Source organism: Pleuronectes platessa, chromosome 2 (genome assembly GCF_947347685.1).
Source record: "Pleuronectes platessa chromosome 2, fPlePla1.1, whole genome shotgun sequence".
Lineage (NCBI taxonomy): Eukaryota > Metazoa > Chordata > Actinopteri > Pleuronectiformes > Pleuronectidae > Pleuronectes > Pleuronectes platessa.
Genome location: NC_070627.1, coordinates 1,333,193 through 1,351,538, shown reverse-complemented (window position 1 = coordinate 1,351,538; position 18,346 = coordinate 1,333,193). Strand labels below are relative to the sequence as shown.

The 18,346-nt window shown below is 43.3% G+C and overlaps 2 protein-coding genes across 5 annotated transcripts in view; both read right to left on the bottom strand.

The window, feature by feature from the left end:
• The window catches only part of LOC128424700 (butyrophilin subfamily 3 member A2), a 108,103-nt gene that overhangs the window by 31,060 nt on the left and 58,697 nt on the right, over positions 1–18,346 (bottom strand). The window lies entirely within an intron of this gene.
• LOC128424687 (butyrophilin-like protein 2) overlaps positions 1–18,346 on the bottom strand; it is a 138,100-nt gene that overhangs the window by 89,316 nt on the left and 30,438 nt on the right. The gene's annotated exons all lie outside the window — the stretch shown is intronic.

Here is an 18,346-nt window from a genome sequence, read left to right as displayed (position 1 = left end):
TGTATGATCCTCGGAACATGTTGTATAAAGACAACACCAAGGAGGACACATGTTGGGATGCTGTTGCTTAATGTTGGAGCAACAAGTAAGTATATGCTTGAACAAAATGATTAAATGCCGTTTTTACTGCAGGCTGATAAAAGCAGAAGTATGTGATATTATTAGCGCTGCCCGGCGCCTTGGCGTCGCTTCAGCGTCCGATGTGAACCCGGCGTTAATCCCTAGCACGCCGGCGCGTGGCTGTTCACACCGGACGCTGAAGCGCCGCGCCAATAATATCACATCTTTCTGCTGATATCAGTCTGCAGTAAAAACGGCATTTAATCATTTTTTTCAAGCATATACTTACTTGTTGCTCCAACATTAAGCAACAGTGTCCCAACATGTGTCTTTCTGTCTCATATGTGCTGAGGATCATACAACTCACTGTACTTCTCCTCTTCAATTATTAATGTAATGTCATCCATGTTGAAGAACTTCTCCGCTGTTTGCTCCGTTCAATGTTCGGTGTGGAGGGTAAATTACGTATTCTCCACTCAAGCCTATGTGGAGAAGCCCCCCCCCCCCCCCTCTTTTTATCTGTATGACTGCTTGTGTGGCTGTAGTGGATGGGCATAGGGGGACATTTAATAATGTGATTGGTAAAATTGGTAAAATTCAAACTCCAGGACAACAGAAGGGGAATTCAAAGTATGGGATGCATATTTGATCATTTATATCATACAAAATATGTAATCAATATCGTTGATGACATGACATGTGGTTCAATTAAGTATTCACTCTCTTAAAACTTTAAATCTTGAAAGAAATTATTCGTTTGTGTTTGTGCGTGTCAACTTGATTTTGTGTGGTGAATGTAAACTCAGCTGTCATAACAAACAGCAGGAGAGCACCTTGTTAACCTCGTGGTGTACTGCATGCTCAAGACATCATAGCATTGTTTATTTTAAATCATTAATTGCTCTTAAGAATACAATTATTGACAATATAGATTAGGTTTCAGTTAAGAATTAGTTGGATACCATTGTAATCAAAATGTCAATCAACCTACCTTGGTCAAATCTTAAACACAGGTCTATTAATTAGGCTATATTGTGGTACAAAGACAGTCATTGAGGCACAACAATAGTTTTCTGGTTGAATGTTCAGCTCAAGGCTAAGGCCCTACAAGTCATGATCAGATGAACATGAATCAGAAGAAGTTCAGGTATTGCACATCTTTAGCATACCACCCAAACATCCACTAGAATGCAGGAAACAACATCTTAAACCAACATTTCCTGGGGGCGGACCTTCAGCTATGTCTTTGCTTCATAGAATGTAACCAGTGTTGTCCATCTCCAGTAGGTTAACCCTATCAACGACTTCGGGCCCCAAAAACCACAGAATGCACAACATGGATACAACGCCAAATTAATTCCAATTCCCTGATATTTGAGCCACCAACGTGTGTGGCTGCGTGCGCAGCAACATTTTGGTCACCCCGACAAAATCTCACTCCAAGGTTTTTTGAAAAGTTGGCAGCTCTGTAAAGGATGTTATGGAATGGCATCATATAGTATAGGATTTATGTTTGATTGTAGTTACTGTGCTAGTGCAAGTAAAATGGGGGCTTTTATTTAATACCATGAAGTTTATGCTGTTAAATAAATAATCCCATAAACAATCTAATCACTTGGGCAGAACAGTTCCAGCAGTAATGAATGTTAGGTTGTGTAAATATACTTTTGCATCAAAGCATAACTACTTGAACCAAGTGTCTAGCTGTACGTTAGTATTGCAAAATAAATAAAGAACAATTTGAGGTTTTTCAACAACTTTATTGAAAGCAGAAAATAAACAAAGAGGAAACGGTGCCAAATAAAAGTTCCATTTTCAAAGATTTTGTTTAATAGCTTCAACTGGATTTTCAGACGGCTCCATGAGGTCCTGTGAGGACACTCTTCCTTCAGGAGAGATGAAGAAAGAGCTTCTCTGCTTCCTCTGTTTCCCCATGTTCCCAGCATCCTGCAGGTGCTCCCCTGGTTCTTCAGCCTCATCCAACCATCTTTGATTCTCTGATGGCTTCAGGAGGTCGTTGTGTAGAATACACACAGCCATAACAACAGAGTCCACATTCTCTGGCTTCATGTTTATTCTGGTGTACAGCACCCTCCCCTGGACAGTCACTAATTTAAAATATTACCCCATCTTGGAAGGTGCTTTCCTGGAAATGGCCTCATATCTTTTCAGTGGGAAAGCAGCATCTCCCACCATGGTGAACAGAACACAATGTTGTTGGTCAGAGCCTGGCAGAGGACAGTGGGCAGGAAGCTCCAGGGTTTTCACTTCCTGCACTTTCCTAGATCTGAGTTCACTGCTCCATCCCTTGATCTGCCAGAGTCCCCCACCTGGACGGTATGAATCTGTAGTCGGCATCTACCAGAGCTAACAAGGAAATAGAAAATGTCTTTTTGTAATTGAACAACAAACTGCCAGACTGGTGTGGTGCTGTTATCGTGACATGCTTCCTGTTGATGGCCCCTAGGAAGTTTGGGAAATTCCACTTGCTCCAGAAAGCTGAAGCTGTGTCTCTCCACATCTGCTCTGCTGGTGTGAGGAACTGTGTTTCCATCATCCACCTCTCTATAGCCCGGCCAGTCCTGTGTACCGACTGGGATACAGTGCTCCTTCCCAGTCGATACTGCAGAGCCAGGCTGGTAAAGGTTTCTCCTGTGGAAAGGACTCAGTGGAAATAAGGAATAAAAGAGTTAATTGTCCTCTGTGTTAATGAGTCTGTTACAGAGGAAGATCCAAGAGGAGGTGGAAGCAACTGTGGGACATCTCAGGAATGGAATCCTGTGTAAACCCAGCACCTTCTCTCACGGTCTTATCAGGAGAAAAAGAAGAAAATCATTATGTACAGTTATAATATAGACTAATATTACACAATATGATGTCTCTGTGGCTGTCCTGTTATAGTTGTGTCTACAATAGTCAGCTCTTGAAGACCAGTCACCATTACCAGAGTAAAACCATAGACTGTGAGTAAAACGTGTAGTTAGTACAAAAACAAAGGCACTGGTCACACCCCCATGAGAGGAAAGTGGTCCTGTCCAGCATCTTGACCAGTATCTGAACCAGCATCTGCACAAACCATCTTAGGATGGAGAGATGCTCCTGACAAAGAATATCCATCTTTGTATCTTTTGTTATGTTATTAGTAGGGATGCACCGATATGGAAATTCTTGGCCGATAGCCGATACCGATACCGATATTTGTTTATTTTCTTTTTGTTGTTATTCATTCACCCTTTTGTGCCAGAAAAATAATTAAATCATTATTTAAAAGCACTATTTAAAAAAATGTCAGCCCTTCATCACTCTTATCTTTTAATGAGCACAAATTGAATCAGATTTATGAAACAATCTTTGATTTAACTAAACTTTATTTAACAGAGACATATTATGCCCATTTTACCGCAAGTTGAAATGGTTCCTCGGGATCTTAATGAAATGACTGTAACATATTTTGGTCAAAATACCACAAGGGTAATTTAAAACAGCACCTTGTTACCCTGTCTAAAACAGCCCTGTTAAAGTATCATTATAGAGAACGCTCTTCTCATTGATTTACGGTAGCAGTATTGCCCGTTTATTAGATGTGTTACGGCTTCTGTGTGTATGACGTATGTTTTCAGTTCCCTTGTTACCTGTGCATGAGACGGATGAATAGAGCCGGTGCACATGAGAATAAAGTACTTAAACAGACGCTACGCTCATACTTTTTACACCAAGTTACACTGCGTGAGTCAAGATAACTTAACAAGCCCTCCTCAGTTTGACCTGTTTTGAGTGTCGGGCAGAAATCACATCGCGTCAACACCCACCGTGGCCCTTCACGATGCTTGTTTTAATTAAACAGTCGGATTCCCCTGGTCCGCACCAGTTCTCAGTCAGCTGCTAGGCGCCGGCCGGAGGGTTCCCCCAGCGGTCGCCGTAGCTGAGGTGATCCGCGAGAAGGGCCCGACACGCGTCCAGAGTGGCCGCCGCTGACCGCGTACCCGGTCCCCTCCAACGGCCCGCCTTCCGCTCCGGCGACGGACACCGCCCCGCGGTCCAAGAGAAAGAAAGCCCCCCCACCAGTGACGCCGTTAAGGCCAATGTATGCGTCTGCGTTTTGACGGACACGGACAGATAGGACCGCCCTCTCCAACGTGGAACGCCCTCTGCGTGCCTCTCCGAGGCTCCTCGGAGAGCTTTTCGTGCCGCGCTCATTTTTCTAACTATACGTCGAAATGACGGACAGCCCACGGATAGCACTTGACTGTGATTGGTCCGCTAACGCCAGCATTTCGGAATGGAAACTTCCTGTTCCATTCCCTACATCACAATAAACCAAAATCACAACTACGACTCTATGATTAATGTGACAAGTGTGTTAAGCCAGCGGCGTTGTCCGGCTGACGGTGGCTGGTGTACTGTATACACACGGTTATAACGAACTTTGATAACGGGGGTAGCGGGCTAGCCACCATGCTAACTGCGGTGGGAACAGCGCAAAAACCCGCTGACTTTAATCCCACGGCTCTCATGACACTGTTTCTCAAACACCGTCAGGTTAGAAGCAAACACTTGGTAGTAGCTAGTATCGGCTGTCCCTGCTGACTGTGTGTGGAAGCTGGGGGGAAGCTAGCTGCCTCCGTGTAGCTTCAAGCTGTTGCAGCTGTTGAATTAGCAACGCAGTTTGGAAACAAGACCGGGGAACCGCTGCGTTAAGACACGATAACATAAGCATTATGACCCGCTGGGTGTCACTTTATTTCAGCAAAAACTGTCGCGTCATCAACATCCTTTTTCTGTTAGTTGCCATCGTTCACTGTGTGTGAGGAGCCGGGAGGACGTAAATAAACCAGCGTGGACTTCTTCTATATACCTCATGAGGTAGGCTTGTCTAAGCTCGACTTCCGTTTCGCCATCTACTGTTCTGGCGGTGAATTGTTTTCACAAGAAAAAGGCTCGTAGAACTATAAATCAAAAAGGGTCCGTCCGATCCGTCCGTCCGTCATTCCGAAACGGACTCGGAGAAGCATACTGAGGCCGTTAGGTGCCACCGGATGAGGACCTCCCGGTGCCGCACACTGAGCCTCCGGCGGCGCGGAGAGAAGGGCGACGGAGCGACTGCTCCCCCAGCCGCGGCACGTGCCCAGCGGTTTTACCACAAATATGAACATCGGCCAATGATATCGGTGAAAGTCAAGTTTATTACCGATAAGCCGATATCAGTAAACGAGGCGAATATCGGCCGCTACCGATGTTCGGCCGATAAATCGGTGCATCCCTAGTTATTAGGACTTCAAGTATTGTGATGAGGTATTAGATACAGATTTCTACTTCTGTGAACTTTTTCATGGTTATTAGCTACAATCGCCTCCGTGTGAGTCCCTTGTTATTGTTTATTATTTTTAAATAGTAAACAATAACAAGGGAGTTTATTATTTTTAAATAAACACACAACTGGCCTCTTATAAATTTAAGAAATTTTACCTTCAAACATTTTTTTATGTTCTGCAAACTCAGAAAAAAAGCATGTGATCAGAATTTGTCCAGGTGAAAAGAACAGAAAGTCAAAGTTGAGCTTGTTTCTCTCCAAATAGTTCAATCAAATAAATAAAGTAAGTTCACAAAACCCAAAACTGTAACAGTAATATAATTGTATCCTGTTCAATTTTGTCCAATATTATTTTACACTTTATATAATCACAGATAATAACTTTGTGTTTTTTTTCTTTTTTTTTTTTCTTCATTGTTTTTATTGCAGTTTTTGTTTCCATTCAACAAACAAACAGTGTCTACAAAACTAGGCACAAAACAAAACAAACACAAAACATACATGACAGCTCTTACATGAAGGATGAACATATGGCATGATACAAGAGGTGGTGAATCTCACAGTACACGAATGTCGTTCAAGTCCACAGCAGTCCTTTTAATAGGGTGGAGGAAAGGTCTGGACCGATATAGTCCAAAAATGTGCGCCACACTCTGTAGAACTGATCTACACTGTGATGTATGACGTTGGTAAGATATTCTAAAGGGATCAGTTCAAAAATTATTTTGCGCCAACCACAGACAGAAGGGACCTTGTCACTGATCCACTGCAAAATAATATTTTTCCTAGCTGCAAACATCAAAATATTATACAATCTTTTGTTGACTGCTGTTTTCACTTGGGAGACCTAGAATCAGGGATATGGGGTCCATTCCTATATTAATATGAAAAATTCTCTCTATTTCACTTATAACTTCAACCCAATAACTTTGAAGTTTATGACAAGACCAGAAACAATGAGTTAAAGTTCCCACATGAGTTTTACACTTGAGACACAGAGGGGAGAGAGAGCGGTTGAAGAAATGCCTGCGGTGAGGGGAAATATGTAATCTGTGTAAAATCTTAAGTTGTATTTCTCTTGTCCGAGTGCAAATTGAAATCTTTTTTGCAAGAGACCAAATGGTATCCCACTTGTCTTCATCTATGGTCACAGACAACTCCCTCTCCCACACACCTCTGACCCCCTGCGCACCAGTAGTAGAAAAACCATTAAGTACATGGTAAAATTAGCTCAGCGACACTTTCAATTGTTGATGAAACAGAATCCTCTCAACAGCAGATATTTCAGGGTGATCAATAAGGGTTGTGCTATGAGTGATATAATGCCGTATTTGCAAAAAGCGAAAGAAATCTTGTTTGGACAATTTGTATTTGTTAGTAAGCTGTTCAAATGACATAAGCGTATCATCTGACAATAGGTCACTGAGGGATTTAATATTCTTATTAGACCAGAGGTCTTCAACAGGGGGTCCGCGGAGGTACTGCAGGGGGGTCGCGAAATGTTTGGTTAATTCGATTTTTTTTAATATTTAAAAGAAAAAATTATAAATTTTCTGACCAATTTTGTTCCCACTAATTTAAATGTGTTTAAATACACATTAACATGCATCCAACATATTGAGAGGTTGATTTGACCCTCTGCCTGACAACCTCCATCCGTCCAAGGTTAGATAAGTTGTGTGCTGCCCATCAGGGTCCGACATCTCACTAATGTGGGAGTATGTGTGCCGTCCACAGATGGCTTGAGGATTCACTGTCTCTTCTACATGTATGTTTAAAATAAAAACATGAATCTGTGAATTACTTTAATAGCTCAGTGTCGTATTCAAGATGAATGTTTATAAATGGCAGGCAGGCATGGCCAACCGGTATGTAGCACATGTTTAAATTAAAAACATGAATATATGAGCCTGTGTTATATTTGAATAGCTTAGTATTGAATGCACAATAACAGGGTAGCTATGTTTATATATGGCACTAGGCCCAGATTAATAAAAAACACAATTTTATACAATATATATAGTATGGGGTCCCTGCTCCATCTCTCCACCAGTTTGGGGTCCTTGGCCTGAAAAACGTTGAAGACCCCTGTATTAGACCATTGTCGAACCTGGGGGAAAAGCAGGATTATTAATTACTGGGGTGAAAATGGATGTTATATTTGATCTTCCCTCAAGACGGCGGACAAGCCGCCATGCTTTTAGAGTGTTGATTGTTACAGGGTTTGCACAGAAAGTTTTGATTTCTTTAAAAGTATTAAAAAATAATAGATCACTTAGTCTGCACTGAGATAATGCTGTCTCAATATCCATCCAAATTGAAGTTTTACCCTTAACCCAGTCGTTTACAAATCTTAAATGGGCACAAAGTTGGTACATTTTAATATTAGGTAAGTCCAGGCCACCCATCGAACTTGGTAGATGTAATACTGCCATCTTAAGTCTGGTCTATGCTTGTTCCAGATAAAAGAGCTGAGCCACCCATTTATATCCTTCAACACCCTTTTAGAGAACAAAACAGGAATCATTTGGATAGGATACAATAACCTAGGCAGCACATTCATTTTGACCAGGGCAATGCGTCCTAGCCAGGAAACAGGAAGTGACATTCATCGCTCTAGGTCCTGCTTAATTTTACTAAATAAGGGTGCAAAGTTGGCTTTATATAATTGATCAAAGGATGGTGTGATGAAGATTCCTAAGTATACAAACCCATTGGGAGACCATTTGAAAGGAAATGAAGGTACAGTAGTTGGTATTGTTGAAAGGGTACCAAGGGGCATAGCCTCTGAATTAGCCAGGTTGATCTTATAACCAGAAAAACGACTGAATCTGTCAATCACATCAATAAGACCTGGTACAGATGTTTCAGGTTCGGTCAGAAGAATTAGAACATCATCAGCGTATAAAGTTATTTTGTGACACAGCTGTCCAATCTCTAAACTGCGTATTATGGGTGTCACCCTTATGGCCTCAGCAAGTGGCTCTATGGCCAAAACGAATAAGAGGGGCGATAGAGGGCAGCCCTGCATCACCCCTCTGTGAGTATTGAAGTATTCAGACCTGAGTCCATTAGTCAAGACTGCTGCCTGTGGTCTAGTATAGATAATCTTGACCCATTTAATAAAGTTCTCCCCCAAACCAAATTTACCCAGTGTATACAGTAAGAAAGACCATTCAATTCAGTCGAATGCCTTTTCTGCATCGAGAGAAGCACCAGACCACTAATAGACTCCTGCTTAAAAGCTATGATAGCTGTAGGGGCCAAAATGCATATTTGGTCTGTTTGTTTATTGTTTATTTTGAAAGGTTAGTCACACTGTTTTGGATCATGTCACTTCCGTTTGATTGACACATGGGTGTGGCTTAATCTATATACCTGGGCAGTCAGATCAGGGAGGGGGGAAAGGGGGTTAGTGGCGCACCTGATTATATTTTCTGTTTACCGTCGTTGTCGTCGTCGTCGTCATCGTCAAACAACCATGTTTGCATTCATCAATTGTCATTCGGTCTACAGCAATAAAATTCTCAAACTATATTCATCACCGGACTTGGATTCATTGTACGACGCGTAACAGCCTGGAGCCCACTTAAGCCTCTTAGCGGCCTTTTATAGGAAAACGGACGCTATAATTTAGTAAACAGAAAATAATCCAAAAACACCACGGGATTCAACGTTGCTCTTATCGCTTGGATCTCGATGTTTTGGACGGAACGAATTATGCAACAGGGGACTCTTCTGCGGACGCCTGGGATCAGAGACACATGGTTGACTGCAGCAGCGGTGTAACGCGGAAGTGACAGCAGCGCATCACAGCCATCAGAATCGGTATGTTTGTTAATCCTTCTGTGTAGTTGTTTGAAGTTGAACACAGTTTGGAAAGGCTGCCGTTTTGTCCATTGGGGACTGTTTGTTTAGGCTTGTGTTGCGCGTGCTTGGTTTGTCGCGATCGGCAATTGTAGGGGCTGATTTGAGGACTGCGTGATGAGCAGTGGCCGCCGTTTGCTGTGCTGTGCTGTTGTGTTGAAAATCGCATTGTGTCTGAATCAATGTCATTGCGGATTGCATTGTGTGTGTTGCTCTGTGCTTTGGTAAATTGTGCACGTTGAAAGTTCACATAATGAGTGACTCAAATGAAATGGAAATTACGGAGAAGAGAACGGTCAAGCTTACAGCCAAAGCACTGGCTTGCAAAATGGAAACTCTTCAAAAGCAATGTCAATCTAATGTGAAATAAATGAAAGAGCTCTCAGGTGAAATTAAAGGGCTCATGAAAAATGATGAAAATGCAAAGAAAGTGCAATTCAAACTGAATGAACTCAAACAACTGTATGAAAATGCAAATGCAGCACATGAGTCAGTGATTGTTTTACTTCCCAAAGAGGAAAAGGTAACACAAAAGGAGTGGTTTGGACGCATAATAAAACACATAACAGACTTCATTGATGATGTAAAGACATGGCTCTCTGAGATTGAAAGACACTTTCAACAAGCAAGAAAGGTGACTGAAGATGTGTTTGCTGCACAATCAGTCATCTCTCCCATTCCACCTGAAGAGGGAGCACCTGTTGCACCTGTTGAATTAAAGGAAAATATACCACACTCTGATGTTCCAGCTGCCATTCCTTCCCAACAGAATAAAGCAATATCTGACATGCAGGATGAAATAAAGCCAAGTGACAGTGTTTCAAATATTACCAACAGGAGTCACAAATCACATTCTTCATGCTCAAGATTTTCCACCACCTCATCTGCATGCATCAAGGCTGAGGCTGAAATGGCTGCTCTTATTGTAATACAACAAATGCTAAAAGATAAACATGCCATAGAAGCACAAGAGGAGGAGCTAAGGAGGAAAAAAGAGCAACTGGAGCTGGATGGAAATCTTGCTGCTACAATGGCAAAAATGAAGATTCTTGGAGCCTCAAGTAGATCTGGTGTGCGTAGCCACAGATCAAGAGTGTCAGATGGTATGAACTCGTATATGGAGAAAAAACAACCTGAAAAGAAAACACAAATGGCCACTGCTGACGGAGACATTAATCAAACCCAATCTCTCCCCACAGTGCCAGTGACAATTCACTCAAATACATTAACTATGGATGCACATGTTACAATACCAACAACATTGCCTGCTCCAAGCAATGGTGAACAGAGCAACATGCTTAACATCATGGAAAAGCAAAATGACATCACTGCATTAATGATTCAACAACAGTCTCTCTCTTTAATGCCCAAGAAGGAGATTCGTCGTTTTGATGGTGACCCACTTCAATTTCAAACATTCATAAAATCCTTTGAACACAACATCGAAAGCAAGAACCCAAACCCCACAGATTGTCTTTATTATCTGGAACAATATACCGAAGCACAACCAAGAGAAATGGTGAGGAGCTGCCTTCATATGACCGCAGATAGAGGATTCAGGAAGGCAAAATCCTTACTGCAGGAGCACTTTGGCAACGAGCATAAAATTGCTACAGCCTACATGGAGAAGGCTCTTTCATGGTCGTCAATTAGACCAGATGACACAAAAACACTACAAGCATACACTCTGTTTCTAAGAGGATGTTGCAATGCCATGGAAGATGTCAACAACATGCAAGAGCTCAACATGTCTGCTAACCTGCTAATTATAATTAAGAAGCTGCCATATCGACTGAGGGATAAATGGAGATCTGTGGCATGTGATTTTCAGGAAAGGTACAACCAAAGAGCTACCTTCAGGGATCTGGTAAATTACCTTGAAAAACAGGTGAGGATTGCAACTGATCCAGTATTTGGAGACATCAGAGACACTCCCACACCAAGCAAGGATGGAAGAGGTTTTATGTCAAAACCACCTCATCCAAAAATCAAAGGAAGTACATTTGCAACCACTGTGACAGTTGCACATGAGAAAAATGGAAATGGACCTAGGAAAATGGAGAGTTGGCCGGCTGTAAAAAGGTGTTTGTTCTGTGGAGGTGGACATGCTTTGGAGGTGTGTTTCCTATTGGAAAAGAAAGCACATCATGAGAAAATCACTTTCCTTAAAGAAAATGGAGCCTGCTTTGGTTGTCTGCAGAAAGGACACATGAGCAAGGACTGCAGGAAGCGACTCAGCTGCAACATATGCAATTTGAAGCATCCTCAGATGCTGCATATCCACCAACGAAGATTTGAAATGGACAAACATCAAGCTCAAACAAAGGAAGAAGCTGACATCAGAGCCATAGCCTCGGTACAGACAAGTGGTCTTACTGGGGCCGGTGAAGACAATTGCAAACTCTCCATAGTGCCTGTGAAAGTAAAGGCCAAGAAGGGGAATACAACAGTGCATACATATGCATTCCTTGACCCGGGAAGCACTGCGTCATTTTGCACATTGGGGCTAATGAATAAGCTCAATCTCCAGGGAAGAAAATCAAATATTCTTCTGAGAACAATGGGTCAAAGGAAGGTCGTTGAAACCAGCATTGTTTCAGGCCTAGAGGTTACAGGACTTCATGGCACTGATTTCTGTGATCTCCCATGTGTGTACACTCAGAAGACTATGCCTGTGCACAAAGGGAACATCCCACATCAAAATGACATCAATCAGTGGCATCATTTAAAGAATATTCACTTACCTGAACTGGACTGTGAGATTGAGTTGCTGATTGGCGCTGATGTACCAAAGGCTCTGGAACCACTTCAAGTCATCAGGAGTGTGGGAGATGGACCATATGCCGTCAAAACAATGCTCGGCTGGACAGTTAACGGACCTCTGGGAGGAAAAAGTGATTATGCTCAGGAGCAGTCAGAAATCAGTGTTAACAGGATATCAGTTGTTACACTTGATGAGCAATGGGAGCCGCACTTCAAGATTGACTTTCCTGAGTGTGTCAAAGATGACCAAGAACCTTCAAAAGAAGATCAGCAGTTCTTGGATTTGGTATCAACATCTGCAAAGCTAGTTAATGGACATTACTGCTTTGGTTTACCATTGAAGGACAGGGAAATCTGCTTGCCTGACAATAAGAACTGCGCTGAACAGAGGACACTAAACTTAAAAGGGCGTTTCCAGAGAGATCCATGCTATCACTTGGAGTACACCAACTTCATGTCTGACATGATATCCAAGGGCTATGCAGAGGAAGTACCAGAAGGAATCTTGGAACGTTGTGATGGCAGAAAATGGTATCTACCACACCATGGAGTTTTGCATCCACAAAAGAAAAAACTTAGAGTGGTGTTCAACTGTGGAGCAACATATCAGGGAGTTTCACTGAACTCTCAGCTCTTACAGGGACCAGACCTCACCAGTACCTTGATTGGAGTCATAGCTAGATTCCATAAAGAACCTGTTGTCATCGCTGCGGATATCGAAGCAATGTTCCTCCAAGTACAAGTACCAAATGAAGATCGGGACCTGCTACGGTTCGTCTGGTGGCCTGATGGAGATTACAGTCAGAACATGGTGGAATACAGAATGACGGTGCATTTATTTGGAGCAACATCATCTCCAAGTTGTGCAAATTTTGCCCTGAGAAAATGTGCTGAAAACAACACTGGCCAGTTCAGCCCACAAGCTATCAACACCATCTTGAACAACTTTCATGTGGATGACTGCCTCGCTTCAGCAGCTTCAGAAGAGGACGCAATAGCTCTTTATCACGAGTTAAGAGCCATTTGCTTCAAGGGAGGCTTTGTACTCACCAAGTGGATAAGCAATAGTCGTCATGTATTGGCTGCCATACCTGAAACGGAAAGAGCAAAAGAAATGAAGGATCTGGATTTGGACCATGACAAACTACCTGTTGAGAGGATGTTAGGTGTACAATGGTGTGTTCAGTCTGACGTCTTCAAGTTCAAAATCATCCTCAAAGACAGACCACTCACAAGACGGGGGATTTTGTCGACTGTCAGTTCTGTATATGATCCCTTTGGAATGTTGGCACCAGTAGTCCTGACTGCAAAAAGGATCCTACAGGAATTGTGTCGGGAAAAGACTGGTTGGGATGATGTGATACCAGACTCTATTGTGAAAGAATGGATGAGCTGGATTCAGGAACTCCATAACCTGGAAGACTTCAAAGTCAACAGATGCTTCAAACCTACAAACTTCGGAGCGGTAACATCTGCCCAGCTACACCATTTTGCTGATGCATGTCAGGATGGTTATGGAACTGTGAGTTATTTGTTAATGCATAACAACGATGGCCAAACGCATTGTGCATTTGTGATGGGAAAGGCCAGAGTGGCTCCTTTGAAGCCAGTCACTATCCCTCGCATGGAGTTGACTGCTGCTACCATGGCGAGCAGAATGGACACAATATTGAGGAAAGAGCTGCAGATGGAACTAGCAGAATCTACATTTTGGACTGATAGCACCTCTGTGCTCAAGTACATAAAGAACAGGACCACACGATTTCGAACATTCGTGGCTAACAGAGTGACTGAAATTGCCAAAGCCTCAGATGAACATCAGTGGAGGTACGTCAACACAAATGACAATCCAGCAGACATGGCTTCCAGAGGTCTGAAAGTCAAAGCTTTCCTAAAGAAGAAAATGTGGGTGTACGGACCTCCGTTTCTTCATGGTCCTCAGGAAGAGTGGCCTCAGAACCCTGATGGATTGGATGCAATTTCAACGAAGGACTCTGAAGTCAAGAGCATAACCGTAAATGCTGCTCAAATAAGACCTGAGGCAGTGGATCCAACAACCAACTTCATCCATTACTTCTCATCCTGGAATCAGTTGAAAAGGGCAGTAGCATGGATGCTCAGAATCAAAGGAGTGCTTCTGCAACGAATCAGGAAGAGGAAAACAGCAAGCGGTGTTCTCTCTTTGCAAGGAAATCTTGACACTCAGGAAATCCGTCTCACAATCGGCGAATTGGAGAGTGCAGAGATGGAGATAATCCGCTTCTGCCAAAAGAAGAGATTTGGAGATGAAATCTCAAATCTGAAAAAGGGAATGAATGTTAAAAGGACAAGCCACATTCATAAACTCAACCCCATTCTGGACAAAGATGTGTTAAGAGTTGGTGGTCGCCTAAGCAGAGCAGCAATGCCAGAAGAAATGAAACATCCTGTCATTCTGGCCAAAGACTTTCACATTGCTGACCTCCTTTTACGACATATTCATGGGGAGGTGGGACATGGTGGTCGCAACCATATGCTATCCAGACTGCGTCAGAAATATTGGATTCCTGGTGCCACAGTATTGATCAGGAAAATCCTGTCTAAATGTGTTGTCTGTCGGCGTATAAATGCTATTCCTGGACAACAGCAGATGGCTGATCTACCCCTGGATAGAGTCTCTCCAGATGAACCACCATTCACAAACGTTGGAGTCGATTACTTTGGACCCTTTGGAGTGAGGCGTGGCAGAAGTGTCGTGAAGCGATATGGTGTTATTTTCACCTGTTTGGCTACAAGAGCAATTCACCTTGAAATGGCCTCATCGCTTGACACAGACTCTTTCATCCATGCCCTTCGGCGCTTCATAGCCAGACGAGGCCAAGTAAAGGAAATACGATCAGACAATGGAACCAATTTTGTGGGAGCACAGCGCGAGTTGAAGGAAGCTATTGAAGGATGGAATCAAGGTCAGATCCATGACATACTGCTTCAAAAGGGAATAAACTGGATATTCAATCCCCCTGCTGGCTCACACCATGGAGGGGTGTGGGAAAGATTAATCAGATCAGTGCGGAAGGTTCTCAACTCAACACTAAATGTGCAAAGTCTGGATGAGGAGGGACTCCACACAGTCTTATGTGAAGCCGAAGCTATTCTCAACAGTCGTCCAATCACAAAGGCTTCTACAGATCCCAACGACCTTGAAGCACTCACACCAAATCACCTTCTGCTTCTCAAAAGCACGCCATCCCTGCCACCAGGACAGTTTCAGAAGGAAGACCTATATGCTCGCCGCAGGTGGAGGCAAGTTCAATATATGTCTGACTTATTTTGGAAAAGGTGGATTAAGGAGTATCTTCCCCAACTGCAAGAACGACGGAAATGGTCCAACATAAGACGCAACTTCACACCAGGAGACATCGTCATCATTGTGGATGATTCAGCGCCTCGCAACTCCTGGTTGACTGGAAGGATTGTGGAGACCATTATGGACAAAAAGGGACTTGTACATCAGCTTCGGATCAAGTCAAAGACCGGATTTCTGACCAGGCCCATCACCAAAGTCTGCCTACTACTGGAGGCAGCGGATCATAGACTGACGCAAACTGACTTTTGACCCCTTGACTTTGTTCCTGAACACTTGACTTTGATTAATCACTCTTTCCTTGGACAACGTATATCGGATTACAAATAATGAAGAAAGAAAATATATTTACATACTATGTTGATTGTTATGTCAAATTTGTAATTATTATTTGAAACATAATAATTAGGGGCCGGAATTGTAGGGGCCAAAATGCATATTTGGTCTGTTTGTTTATTGTTTATTTTGAAAGGTTAGTCACACTGTTTTGGATCATGTCACTTCCGTTTGATTGACACATGGGTGTGGCTTAATCTATATACCTGGGCAGTCAGATCAGCGGAGGGGGAGAAAGGGGGTTAGTGGCGCACCTGATTATATTTTCTGTTTACCGTCGTTGTCGTCGTCGTCGTCATCGTCAAACAACCATGTTTTCATTCATCAATTGTCATTCGGTCTACAGCAATAAAATTCTCAAACTATATTCATCACCGGACTTGGATTCATTGTACGACGCGTAACAGCCTGGAGCCCACTTAAGCCTCTTAGCGGCCTTTTATAGGAAAACGGACGCTATAATAGCATTCAACAAACGTCTAACATTGGTAGCTGAATTCCGACCCCTTACAAAACCTGTCTGATCTTCCTTTACCAGTATAGGCAAAAGATTTTCTAAACGAGAGGCCAAGATTTTAGAGAGCAGCTTCCTATCCACATTTAGGAGGGCTATGGGCCTGTAGGACCCGCTGGTTATGTCGCATGATAAAACTGAATAAAAGTCAGTTCTTGGCAGAAAAAAATAATCAATCCTGGTTTGACACTTATGTGGGGCCGAGAAAAATGTATATTGTTTATCAGAGGGGTGGGTGCATCTTCAAGCATCAATAAGCCCAAACTCTTCTCATAGAGCATGGAGCGTGTTGGCCTGAGGAGAGGGGGGCGCGTTACTATGTGGAAATTTGTCAATAAGCGGATTTAATATTAAATTAAAATCACCGCCAACAATAACAGTGGAATTAGAAAGGAATGGAGCTAAGTCCAAAAACATTTTGGTAAGGAAGGTGACTGGGTGGGCAGGTGGAAAGTACACGTTCATCATTACAATATTCTGACCCTGCAAAATGCCTTTGATTATCACATAGCGACCATTAACATCCCTAACACAGTCAGATACTATAAAAGGTAGGTTTTTCCTAATCAACACTGCTATTCCCCTACTTCTTGTTGTAAAGGATGAGAAAAATACTCCGAATGGCCCTTGTTGCAACTTTAAATGCTCTGTGTCATCAAGATGCGTCTCTTGTAACATAGCAACATCTATATCATCCTTCTTTAGACATGTAATTATTTTTCTCCACTTAATAGGGCTGTGGACACCCCGTACATTCCAGGTACATATTCGCAGCTTATTCATTATTGGTATTATTCATGTATCATACAAAGCATATTGAGCCAAGAGACCCACCACACACCGGGTAAGAGAAAAATAAGCAAATAAAGAAAGAAAGAGCAAAGAGCTGTACAACAAAACATTCAAAAATAGAAATTTGGCAACGACCCTACTAAACATGTAGGGAAAAACCGTCCTTCTCCTGCCTGCGGCTGAGAGCCGACAGGTGCGACATGCGCTTGACACGCGCCTATACTGTCCGCCAAGAACACGGTGAAGTAGAACATTTCACCTGGTTGATTATAAGCAGTAGGAAAGGAAAGGGGCAAAGTCACACACGCCTGAATTTGGCAGATACTCACATATGACACAGTCCAGACGCAATGTTAAAGAAAGGGATATTCCGGTGGTTACAGAGATTTAGGGCAGCGTTTCCACGAAAATCGCAGCTGCCTCCGGCGTGTCAAATCTCTTCACCACACCGTTGACAGACAGCCTCAGCGTATAGAAGGGCATACTCCTGGCCACCGCCGCCGAGTAATCATTGAAGAAGGAAACTCTGATCCGGTCCGCTGGCTGGTTCGACTCCGCACCAAGGCGCCGGGCTGCAGCCATCACTCGTTGTTTATCAGCGAAGTTGTGAAGTTTCATGATGATGGGTCTGGCGCGCTGGTTAGTGCCCGGCCTCGGTGCTAGGGAGCGGTGCGCGCGGTCCAACTTGATCTTCCCGGATTTAGTTGTGAGATTGAGATAGGAGGGGAGCCATGTCTCCATGAAAGTGACCGGATCCTTTCCCTCCGTGCCTTCGGGCAGCCCAACCAGACGAAGGTTGCATCTTCGGCTGCGGTTCTCCAAATCATCTATGTGATCTGCCATGTCGGTTATTTGTTTCTCGAGTTTTGTCACTTTAGCCTGCAACACGTCCGTTGTGTCTTCCACGCTGGAGAACCGTGTCTCGGCATCACCGACCCGAGTTGCCAAAGCCTGGATCTGAGATGTTTGTTCGCGTATAGCAGCGAGCACAGTGTTAACTTTAACATCCAATGACTTCGTAATGTTGTCAGTTATCTTACTCAAAGCCAGAAGAATACTTGGGTTAACAGCGCTCCCGGGCTCCTCGACCTCGGCAGCGGCATACACCTCGTTAGCATCTTCGGGTTCATCCGCAGCAGGCCCCTATTGTCTCGCTAGCATGCTCTTCAGAAGCAGTATGTTTCTTGGGTTTGGACCGAGGCATTCTCAGAAAATATTCATCCAGGCTCATAATATACCTACTCCTACGCTCGCTTATAACGTTTCACCAGGTGAACATGTATTTTAAGACGGATATTTCAGTGAACCTCACCGGAGCTCAACAGGAAGGTGTTCACACTACGACGCCATCTTGCCCACC